The sequence below is a fragment of the Nuphar pumila genome, chromosome 5 (assembly GCF_984573655.1).
Source record: "Nuphar pumila chromosome 5, dmNupPumi1.hap1.1, whole genome shotgun sequence".
NCBI lineage: Eukaryota > Viridiplantae > Streptophyta > Magnoliopsida > Nymphaeales > Nymphaeaceae > Nuphar > Nuphar pumila.
In genome coordinates this window covers 8,211,623-8,224,088 of record NC_143253.1, presented here as the reverse complement: position 1 = coordinate 8,224,088, position 12,466 = coordinate 8,211,623, and the positions used below count along the sequence as shown (strand labels likewise).

The window sequence follows — 12,466 nt, the reverse complement described above, 5'->3', positions numbered from 1 at the left end:
ACTATCGACCCCTGAATTTTTTTTGAACACACGCTGCAATCATTTTTTTTGTTTTTCCCTCTTGATCCTGTTCTTAATTTGTCCCTGTATATGGATTTTTCAGTATCATTAGTACACCCACTTGTCTTTATAGCATATTGATTAACTGTTGCCCTATATACATTTACACCTCAAATTCCTGCCATGGTTGATCAGCAGATAAACACTTGATCAGGTACGGTATACAGTAATCCTTCCCTTGTTAAATACCTTGATTAAGTTGTGTCTTTAGGGGTTTTCTTTGTTCTGTATCTAACCACCTGAACATTATGGCATCATTTCTGGTAAGTTAATATCTTGGATATGATTATACATTTGTAAAATTTCATTATAAGTTAATTACCTGGAAAAACATATACGCAAGCCTGAATGTACTTAATTCACTGGTTCATCATGTTATCCACTGTTGAACAATATGAATTTACTGTAGGCACATCTGATATGACTTTCTCTCCTGTTTATTTTTCATAACATTATTTGGCACAATTTCCCAAAAAAATCTGGATGCCTGCAGCATGAAATTCACCATGGTGATGCGATTGTGCCATGTTTGGATACTTGAACCTCACTGTGAATTTTCACCGCATTTTGTTCTTAATTGTCGATTTTAGATGATGATTTTGCAGGGACATCTTTACTGAATGTTACATTCTAATTTCTTTTCTTTTTTTTTGCTTTGCTCAAAGCTCATTATGATTTTAGATTCACTATATCACTTATATGTCCGATCTGAAGACTTCCTAAAGGTAGTTACAGTCTTAACATATATACAACCATGTCATTATTATCCACTCCACCATCCTGTTCCACTTATCATTGTTACACATCTGCTATGTGGCACACACCTACACCTCTTCTTCACGGTAAAAACATTACCATCTCTATCTTATATCATAGGAGTCCAGCCACCAACCTGTTGGTACCTTTTGTCCCCAATGACACCTCTTACAATCACTATAGCCTATCACCAATTTCCAGCCAAATCAGGCCCACAGTTGGTGTGGAACCTTCTGTCATTTTGCAGATTTCATGATGAATTAAACTGGAGATTAGAAGGTGATGTTGCTGGGTTTACTTGAGCCTGGTAGGGAGTCTATGCACAGATTATCCATTGTCAACAATATTGGGGTCTCAAAGTGAATGTCACCGGGGATTAGATTGGTCCAAAACCCTGTCTATAGATCAGTCTCATTACAGAGGTCACGACTCGGTATGTGTTGTTTCCTCTGCACTTCAAAGAATGTTAATATCCCCACACTTCCATTAGTGTCTATTGCCCAGCATTTATGATCACCGGCAGTTTCCTGCAAATGACCATGTTCATTTGCCATACCCTATATAGCTCACTGACCTGTTATAATTGCAGCAATAGTCATTTCACCTCATCATGGTACATTCAATATGATCGTTGATTATGTTGAGGCACCCTACAACACCTATCATTATAAATCAGCACCTGTCATCATAAATCAGCATCCACAATCATTACATTTGCACTCCTTCCTTACCTGTTGTTGTATTCCACCTTCCATGCAATTTGTTGTATTTTCACAAATACCCACCAACTTAGATACCACATCTAGATGAATGTATATGAATTCAATCCTTGGAATAGGTCTTAGGTTTTGAGTATCATCATTAGATATTCCCATCATAAATTAAGTACAATCATGTATCTTTCTCATTAGGCCTAAGTCTTATCTTTAAATACGTATATTCTATTTTTTTCATGTATATATAGATTCCCACATACATCTTAGATTCATTTCATCCATCTGCTTCTACTACAGCAGCAAATTCTGCATTTTTTTCTGAACTCCATAGCCCACCATGCACCTTCCTTCCTTCCCCACATATAGGATCCACATCATACGCATAGCCCAACAAGACTTTCTCATATAGCATGTGTGTATTATAATAGGCACTTCCTCATTAAAGTAGCATATGCACATTCTATCATGCATCGTGAACATATGTATCTCATGTATATTTAAAATCATTTTTGTTATTTACCTTCTTGATCCCAGGTGATGTTTTTCATCCCTCTCTGTATTTTGCCTATTATGCTAACTTCTTTTGCAGGAAAATGTATGAAAAGTGTCATTTTGTTTTAGAAATTGTAATTTCAATTCAAACTCCAAGTTGTAATAGCTAGATTTGAATGAAAATTTACATTTTCTGCTTTAAGTAGAATGAATGAGCATTATAAATATCATGATATACTTGTTTTTCATGCATTTTGCTTTTATTTCTCAAATTCTCACAAATGGCAACACGAATGGCACGTACACCATTTCGTAAGAGGTAGTTGATACTAAGTTGATGATCCGCATCAATGGCCATAGTCAGGGTGTGGACAAAACTTAGCATTTTTATCTTTTACAAAATAACACTGGATCCACACTGGATCCATTTTCAAAATTCATCATATTTTCCTTAAATATTTTCTTCTTTTATCAAAATTTAACTTAAAATTAACTCAAAATATATACCAATGGTCGTAGTCAGGGTATATTGAGAGTTAATTTCATTTTAAATTCTATAAAAGCACCAAAAATGTATTTTATTCTTCACTTGAATTTAAATGTAGTTATTACATAATACATTCAATGACCATAGTCAGGGATGTATTATGTCTTCAATCGCATTTTCAATTCATTTAAAGAATGAAATAGCTTTTCAAATTCCAAATTCAAATTCTTTAAATTCATTTCATCATTTAGGATAGAATTGCATCATACTTTTTAAAAATTCTTTTCAAAAACCCAAGTGATTTTTGAACATCCTTTCTATTCCAATTCTATCTCAATTTCAAAGTCCAATTTGACTTTGGAATTTCAAAGCCATTTTTCAAAACTCCAAAATTCCAATTCAATGCAAAAATCCAATTTCAAAGTTCCATTTAAAACTTTGAAATCTTTGATTCATTCTCAAAATCAAAATCAAGTTTATCTCATAATCTTCAATCACAGTTTGAGATTAATTTTTTGAATCTCAAAATTTGAATCTTCCTAAAGTTTTAAATTTCAATCTGGGTTTCTAAAAACCCAGATCCATCTTTAAAGGTCCTATTTGGACTTTTTCATAATCCAAATCCAAAGTTAAATCTCAACTTGGATACAGATTTCCAAGTATAAATCCAACTTCCCCTTTGGATCCGAGACCTCAGATCCACATTTCATCTTGGACCAAATCCATTTTAGGATCCAGAACCCAATTCTACTTTGGATCTCAGATTTCAGATCCAAAATCCATTCTAGGATCTAGAACCCAATTCTACATTGGATCTCAAACTCTAGATCCGATCTTTCATTCTATGATCCATAATCCAACTTCATCTTGGATCTCAAATTGAAGATTCGAATTCCATTTTAGAATTCAGATTTCCAAGTATCATTCTACTTTGGATCTTAGATTTCGGGTCCAAAATCCGTTCTAGGATCTAGAAACCAGTTCTACTCTGGATCTCATGATTTCAGATCCAAAATCTATTCTAGGATCCAGATTCCAATTCTACTTTGGATCTCAGATTTTAGATCCAAATCCATTCTAGGATCCAGAATTTAATTCTACCTTGGATCCCAGAGTTCAGATCCAATTCCCACTTCAGATTCTAAACCCAGAATTCGATTTTAAACTCAACTCTATTTAGAATCCAAACTTTGGATTCAAATTCCATCTTGAATTTCAGATTCCAAATCAATTTCTATTCTCAATTTCAATTCTAAAATCCAATTCCATTCAAAACTTCAGATCCAAATTTCATATTGGATTCCAAATCTTGAATCCAATTCCATCCAAAATTTCATATCCCAATTCCATCTCAGATCTCAAATTCCAAAATCCAATTTCACTTTCATTTCAGATTTCAAATCCAATTCCTATTTTCCAGGTTCTAGAATCCAGAATTCAATTTTGAATCTCCAAATCTATTTAGAATTCAGACTTTGGATTAAAATTTCATCTTGAATTCCAAAACATTCAAATCAATCCCAATTCTATCTTTCCTTCTCATTTCAAACTTCAAAGTTAGAATTCAATTCCATTTTTTATCTCCATTCTGATTCAAAGTCCATTTATGACTTTGAAAATTCCTTTCTTTTTCTTTTATCTCAAACTTCAAAATCATCTCTTTCCAAATCCAGATTTATTTTCCCAAGCTCTTGATTATTTTCAAAAACTTAGAACTTTTTAATCTTAAGTTCTAAGTTAGAAACCATTTCTTCACTCTATCATCAGATCCATCTCAGAAACACGTGGGAGTTCTTCAAAACATTTTCAAAAAGAGCATACATCTTTGCATTTGCACAAGCACGATACTATTTTGACAACATTGCTTTCAACATTCAACCCACCCACATCTAGCAGCATGAAAATGGATCACACAAGGACTGGATCTCTCTGATCTAAATCTGAACCTTAACTTTCTGCAATAGATCCAAACTAAGTTTGGATCCAAATAAGATTTCGTAACGTAGCGCTAACAAATGTTTTTCATAGTCTAATCACTAATGATGCAATACCCAAAAAATGAGATGTTTTCAAGATATTAACCATTTTGAAATATCACGTTTTTATCATGATTTTTTTTAAACTTCCGAGAAAAAATTGTTGATTTCTATATACCAATGGGGGCTCCGCTTGTTTGGTAGGAGCTGTTAGTGCACGTCACCTTGTGTTGGGACGTTGCAAGTTCAAAACCCAAGGGAATGTTGTGCAGCTGGTGGGTCTGCCTAAGCCCAGCTTGCCTTTCAAAAAAAAGTACAATCAGTTGACCCATGTTTTGTTCACAGCATCCACTAGCCACTAGTTATAAAATCTAGGGCTTGTGACGTCCCTTCAACTTGTAAATAGGGGTGTAACTGAGTCAGGTATACCCGACCCAATTTTAGTGGACCCATGAGTTTGGGCCTGGTCCAAAATATAGACCCGTAAGGAAAACTGGCCAGGCCCTGGATATTGTAAATGAGGACCTGAAGCCGTTTGTGCTTGACCCACTTTTATATACCCGACCCAAATGGTTTACCATAATGTTAAACTGGGACCTACTCAAACCTGATCCTATTATATAACCAAACCTATTTTATTATTGAACCCACCCAAACCCAAACTGGATTGGTATACGTACCGAGTCTAACCCAAACCGGTTATGCACCAAAACCTGTTTTATGACTGACCCGTTACATTTCGAATATAATATATCTTCGGTGTCTTTTTATTTCAACTGGTGGGTATCGAGATATTCTTTTTATATTTAGATTTTTACATTATTTAGAATAGTTAAGAAACTTCTCAATTGTTGGCATATAATTTTGTTAATGAATAGCTGATTCCGTTAATTCATATATTTTTTTATTGGTAGGTAGTTAGGTCCAAATTACTAATCATATCAAAACCCATCTGAAACCTAAATTGATCATACCCGAACCCGTTAAATCATATGGGTTTACATTTTTCTGCCATACCCAAACCAAACCCAGACCCAAAGCAAAATAGGTTGATTATGGGTCTATTCCTTAGACCTGATTAAAAAATGAGCCTATTGAAAACCCAACTCGATACATACTCAAATCTGTTGACCTATATGAGACCACAATTTCGAGTCATACTTGGACCAGGACGAATTAGTTCATGTCATATTTGGGTCTAACTTTTAGAGCCAATTCTGAATCGGGTTTGATAAGACCCAACCCAGTAACACCCCTACTTGTGATCATAGTGACAAAGGTTAAAACGGCAAAATCTTGCTTTTCAAAAACTTAAGAGAATTTGAAATTTTTTCATAAATCTTGTATTTTTGGCAAAATCTTGGCAATAAAAATAAATAAAAAATATATAAAATAATTTTATGAGAAAATATTAATAAAAAATATTTAAAAATAAAAAACACATGGCTTTTTCATGATAAATAGATGTTTAAAACAGAAATATAATGTTTAAATCATGGTATTTATGTTTTTTCATAAATCTTGCAAGAATTTGCCATTTTAAACTGTCAGGAAATTTCTCGTGATAATATCGCTAGATTTTCATAAATCTCACGGAGGTTGTGATGTTACAAGCAAGGTTGTTAAATGCCATGAGGCGAAGCGAGGCGTTGAGCATGTTATGAAACGAGGCATAAGCCTCGAGGCGTAAGCCTCGAGGCGTTGAAGCGTTAGCTTCATGATCAGAATAATAAAATATATAATATTAATAAAAATAATGGAAATTTTAAATAAGAACTACTAATTTGCTTTTAGTTATTTTAGTACAAAATCATAAGAAAATAAAATCAAGATTCATCACCAATCTCTGCATCCGCCATTAACTGAACACACCAGATCCATATCCAAATATGACTTTTGTGTAAAAGATCCCAACCCAAATCCATATCCAAAATTTGATAAAGGTAGAGTTTAATATGGATCCAGCAAGAGGATTTTGCATTGATAGCCAAACTAAGTACACACCATAGTCACAAATACCGGCCATTTTTTTAAATATCATGATTTTATTGTGAGATTTTAAAAAACTGACACAATCTCGAGAAAAATGTGATATTTCAAAATATCACCAATTTTGAAAATATCACATCTTTTATCACAATAATTTCTTGTTATAATGTGATCTTGGCATTTTTATATTTTTTGCCTATATTTTTCTACAGAGTTTATCTGATATATATTAAAATTTTAAATATACCAATATTTTTTAAGATTTTCTTGAGGAAAATAAATTTTATAGATTATCATGACATTTTCCTTTGTCAAGAAAATCGCTAATTAGATTTATGACTATGGAATACACACGCATCCAGACGGGTGCATGCTAGCATATCGGTAATCAAGTACACTTTGTTCTTTTTATTATATCTCAGGTGATGTCACATGGATACATATACAATATACAAACATGGATGTGATATATGGATTGGAGACATGAGTACATTATATGATTTTTATGCAAGGTCAAACACAATGATGATATATAATTATATATTTCTTAAATTTAATATATAACTTTTGATCTTTTTTATTATGAAAATCTACTAAAATATTATACATAGTGTCTCTGTAGGCCTTGTCATGTCTTAGTCCTTGTGACATAGAATTCTCAAAGTATTAGGAGGTCATAAAAGTCATCGTATGAACAAATGAAACATAAAAAGGCTATACGCTTCAAGTATTGAGGCGTATGCCTCTCACAACACTGGTTACAAGCTGGCTCCTACTTAGACGAGAGGAGCCCTCGTACGGTGCATTTTTATCACGATATTAACTTGATAAAAACATTTTTCATCACACTTTTTATATTATTTTATAGATTTATTCAACAATTCATATAAAAAATAAAACCAATTTTTTGAAAATTTTGCCGAGGTTTGTGACTAGGAGGACAACTAGTTTTCTCATAAATGGCATCCATGGCCACATCCAATTGTGTGGTTCTTGAAATATCCAAAAAAGTATTAATGGTTATTAATTAAATTACTAGGTTGACTAATTCAGACCACCTTGCAAACCAAAGGGAAACGCGTTTTCGGCTCTCTCTTCCTTTTTCTCTTCTGAAAACGCGTTTCCCTTTCCCTTTGGTTTGAATTAGTCAACTGTCAACCTAGTAATTTTATTGTTAGAATATAAAAAATTACATATAAACCAACCTTTTGCCCCATTTCAAATATTAGCCTCACATTTGTGAATTTTTTTAATATGCGTCATAGGTTTCTTGAAAACTGCCAAATAAGGTCCTCGTCTTAGCGTCTAGCGACCATCATATTGGAAAATTTGATTTTTTTTTTGTTTCCCAAAGGAAAAGGAGACCCTTTTCAACGTAAACCAATCCCCACCCCTTATTTTCCGTAGAAAGCTTTTCTTGAACATTTGAATAAGAAGGTTATTATTGTAATTTGAGTTATGATTTAACCTAAGTTAATAGATGGTACGGAAGGAGGCCCTTGTTTGGCAGGAAAAAGTGAAGCCCCATGTCAAAAATTCAGAAACACTAGGGAAATATTTGGAATTGGTGGTAAAAAGTTGGCCTTTAAATGAATTTGTCCCTTGTTAATTTTCTTTTCTTTCCCAAACGCGTCTTTGGCAGGTAGGTGGCGTCATTCCTTTCACTTTGGATTATTTTACCCTTAAGAAGTTCAACTATGTTCCCCCCCCCCCCCTTGGCTAAATCCCATAACGTAATCCATCAAAATCGCGATATTTAGGGACTAGACCACACCAGATCGAGATTCTATCCACCTAAAAAAATTAAATCAAGAAATTGCGCGGCCCAAAACCTGGAATACAATAGAGAGTGATTTCCCTATCCCCGAAGGACACATTTTCCAAGTTTCTCAGACAATCTTCCAAACAAAAACGAGAACTTTTTCACGTATTTAGATCAATGAAAAGCAGGACAAAAATGACCAAACCCAAACGCGTTTTCAGTTTTCTTTGCTTTTTGACTTGTCATAAGAGAAGTCCCCCATGTTACCCCCCACTCGTCCAAAAGCACTGATGTAGACCGTTGGATCTCAAAGTTCAACGGCCTTAATTCATTACTCGGTGGGACCACTTAATTATGGGTCATGGGGAGACGGGCAGCTTTCAAGCCAACTTTAATTGAACCTGGAAGTCTATGATTTCGAACTCGGACCCGAGAGATTTTCAGCTAAATCCAACTTCAATTACTTATTTATTGGGCCCAAGTTATTCATATAAAGGGAGTCTAATCAGGATTAGGCACCTCTTTCTTTCTCACTTCGGTTTTTGTTTTATTGGTTGAGTTTGACATATAGATACGTAGATGAGACACCATGAGATGATATCGATTACCTAAATTGTACCCAGTACAGGTCCACCAACCCAACTAAACTTACAGGTATACAGTCGTTATTGTGTTTTATCACTTGTTTTAAAAAAACCGATTGACTTTGTGAGCTGATTTTAACAACAAAACTGTGGCTTTTTTTTTATATTGTTTTCTATTATATTAGGAGTCTTTTTTTTGGATTTATAACTTGAAGAAACCGCAACCAACCTGGTCGCGCTGGCTCAGCCTACCATACCTATGATCGTCATGCTAGCAACGCAAAACTCTAAGGTTAGGATCCCTGCGTCGGGGCCCATGCTACCCTTCGACTTGTGTAGAGAGGCGATGCCCATGAGAATTGAACCATGATCGCCCGTCTAGCAGCTAAAGCCCTACCCCACTACGCCAACCCCCCTTGGGGCTATTATACTAAGAACTTAGAACAGGTCTTCATGGTGATTATAACGAAGGTAGTAGGGAAGCTTGGTTTGACTTTGATTTGTTACCAAGTCTAGACCTTCTAACAAGGACGGCTGCAATAAAAGTTTATAAGATTTGGACATCCCCAAACCCCTCTCTCCCTCTCTCCCTCTCTTGCAGCATCTATTTGTGCAGGAGAAATTAAGAAGAAAAGAAAGGCCGACGATTTTTTCCTTCTTCCTCCTATTGCAAGAAAAATAGAAAGCAAAGAAGATGAATGATCTGTTTTCGGGCTCCTTCAGAAGGCAAGCCGATGGCAATTCTCGTGCCAATGATATAGAGTCGGGGAGGATGCAGCCGAGAAGAAAAAGAGAGGTGGAGATCCCTTCAACTGGAAGAGAGAGCGTCAACCTCGACAAGTTCTTCACCGATGTTGAAAGTCTCAAGGAGGAGCTTCGCGCTGTGGAGCAGATCCACCGCCGCCTCCAACAGTCCAACGAGGAGGGTAAGACGCTCCACAGCGGAAAAGATGTCAAGGATCTTCGCAGGAAGATGGACGTAGACATAACAGAAGCCCTGAAGAGGGCCAAGATCATCAAGGTAAGGCTGGAAGCATTGGACAGAGCCAACGCAGCCAACCGTTCTGTCCCGGAATGCGGGCCAGGCAGCACTACAGACCGAACCCGTACATCGGTTGTCAGCGGACTACGAAAAAAGCTGAAAGATACTATGGATGATTTTCAGACAATGAGAGAGAGTATATCTCATGATTACAAGGAGACCGTAGAGAGGAGGTACTTTACGGTCACCGGCCAACGTGCCGACGAAGAGATGCTTGAAAAGCTGATATCGACGGGTGAAAGCGAGACAATCTTCCAGAAGGCGATCCAGGAGCAGGGCCGCGGACAGATCCTTGACACGATATCGGAGATCCAGGAGCGACAAGACGCGGTCAAAGAGATTGAGAAGAGTCTGTTGGAGCTCCACCAGGTCTTCCTAGACATGTCAGTCCTGGTTGAGGCTCAAGGGGAGCAATTGAATGACATAGAGAGTCATGTGACCAGGGCTAGCTCCTTTGTACGGACCGGTGTGGATCAGCTGCATACTGCAAAGGAGCACCAGAAGAACACCAGGAAATGGACGTGCTTCGCCATAGTTCTACTCCTCATCATCATCCTTGTTATCCTTCTTCCAATCCTCCTTAATTCTAGAAAGAAATGATAGGTTACATGGATTTGGTTGTTGCTTCTCTTTTATTTTTTTTGTCAATTATTTTTGCTTTTTGAGGATTAATTGTTTGTCTATGTTATGATCTACCTTTTTTCTTGTATAGTCTCTCTCTCTCTCTCTCATAAGGCAGTCATTGCCATTAGTTAAAGGGTGCCACTTGTTTACGTTTTACAGCCGAGTTGGTCAGCTCTTTTGGGGTTGTAGTTGGGAGGTCGCTATCTTTCATAATAAATAATAATGGAAACCATTGCAGCAGATAAGAAGATAGATCCAAGAACAGTTCTCTCTCTCTCTCTCTCAAGCCACAATGGTTGCTTATGTGGCTTGAACAAGTCCATGCTGCCAACCATGTGAAAAAACTGAGTTTTTTTTTTAATTGTCTATCTCAATGCACCATGCTTCATAAAAACACCATCAAACACCCATGTTTTGTATTTTCCATTTTAACGGGCCGGCCATGTGGAGATGATTCCCTCAGGCTGAATGACTTCACACGTTTTTTCAGAAAATACCAAATTTATACATAAGGCTGTGGGTCCCACTCTGACAGCTCCGACGTGAACGATGTTTTTTAAATAAATTGAGATCAACTCTGCATTATCTCATAAAGTTAATGTATGGTTGATCTCAATTTATCCCATAAAGTTAATTGAAATTGCGTGACTAATTAAAATTGTGCGCAAGGGCTCCGCCTTCCTGGTTGCTTTTGGTTGGTTTGACACCAAACATGGGATGACCACGGTTTGAATCAGTGGCATCCAGGATTTTGCTTAAAGTGGGGGCAAATTTTTTTTATAATAAAATAAAATATAAAACTAAAATATAAAGGGAGGCAATATAATTTTTTATATTTTGCTTAAAGTGAGGCAAAAAAATTTTATAATAAAATCAAATCTAAAACTAAAATATAAAGAGGGACGATATAAATTTTTATATTTTATATTTTGCTTAAAGGGAGCAAAAAAAATTTATAATAAAAAATAACCCATAATGAAAAAAATTATAATACAAAATATTTTGCTTAGGAGGGGCTCAAGCCCCTCATCGCCCCCTGGATCCGCCCCTGGTTTGAATCCATAGCTAGGGAGCGCCCTTGCTGCAAGGTCAAAGCTGGGTGTACTCTTCAATGGCCGAGTGAGAACTCAAGGGTTTTCCAACGAGAGGGCTGCCAATGTGTGGCCAATGACGAGGGATTTTTTCTTGGCCTATCCAAAAAAGTCATATTGGAATTATCATGAGGCACATAAGGGTTTAATATTTGGCGCCTTTGAAGGCACCAAATTATCTGGAACTATTGTGCTGAAAATCATACCTTTTAGTTCTTTTTTTATGTAAATTAAATCTTATGGATGTAATCGACAATGTTTGTTTAGTGAGAATTGAGTTTTCAAGCAAAAATGAACGGTTACATTGCACTAAAATGTCATGACTCAAAATAATATTTTTTGAATCGAAATAACAAGATCCAAGGTTTGACCCTTAGCAAAAAAACCTTCATCAACATATCTATGTGGTCAGATTGAGTTGTTAAAGCTTGAACGTATGATTTTTAGCTCAATAGTTCCATATAATTTGGTGCCTTCAAAGGCACCAAACATTAACCCGCACATAAGGGACCCAAAATTAGTCTAGGATATGGAATATGTGAATCAACTGAAAACATCATTGAAAGACTTTCATTATTATTTGATACAAAACCCTAATTTGTCTTTCTAAAGAAAATACAAAATTGCCTATTGCAATAATAGATGAATCTATGAAGCCCTAACATCTTCCAAAGACCCTAACTGTTTGGAAAAGATGATTGCAACAAAACATATGTTCAATCAGGAATGTTTAATCCTTTGGTTAACAATTTGCATATGGATTCAAGTCAAATGAAGCTAGTCACTCCATATGCCTACAAAAGGCAGGGGATTATATCTGCACGTGTGGCAAAAGCAGAAACGAATGTACGGCTAGGGCAAAAGATGTGAGGGCACGTGATTTATCT

At 35.9% G+C, this 12,466-nt stretch overlaps 1 pseudogene across 1 annotated transcript; it reads left to right on the top strand.

The window, feature by feature from the left end:
* The first annotated feature begins 9,402 nt into the window (after positions 1-9,402).
* On the top strand, positions 9,403-10,733 carry LOC149836667 (syntaxin-125 pseudogene; annotated as a pseudogene). The gene has a single exon (XR_016431826.1). The product of XR_016431826.1 is annotated as a syntaxin-125 pseudogene (transcript).
* The last annotated feature ends 1,733 nt before the right edge of the window (positions 10,734-12,466 follow it).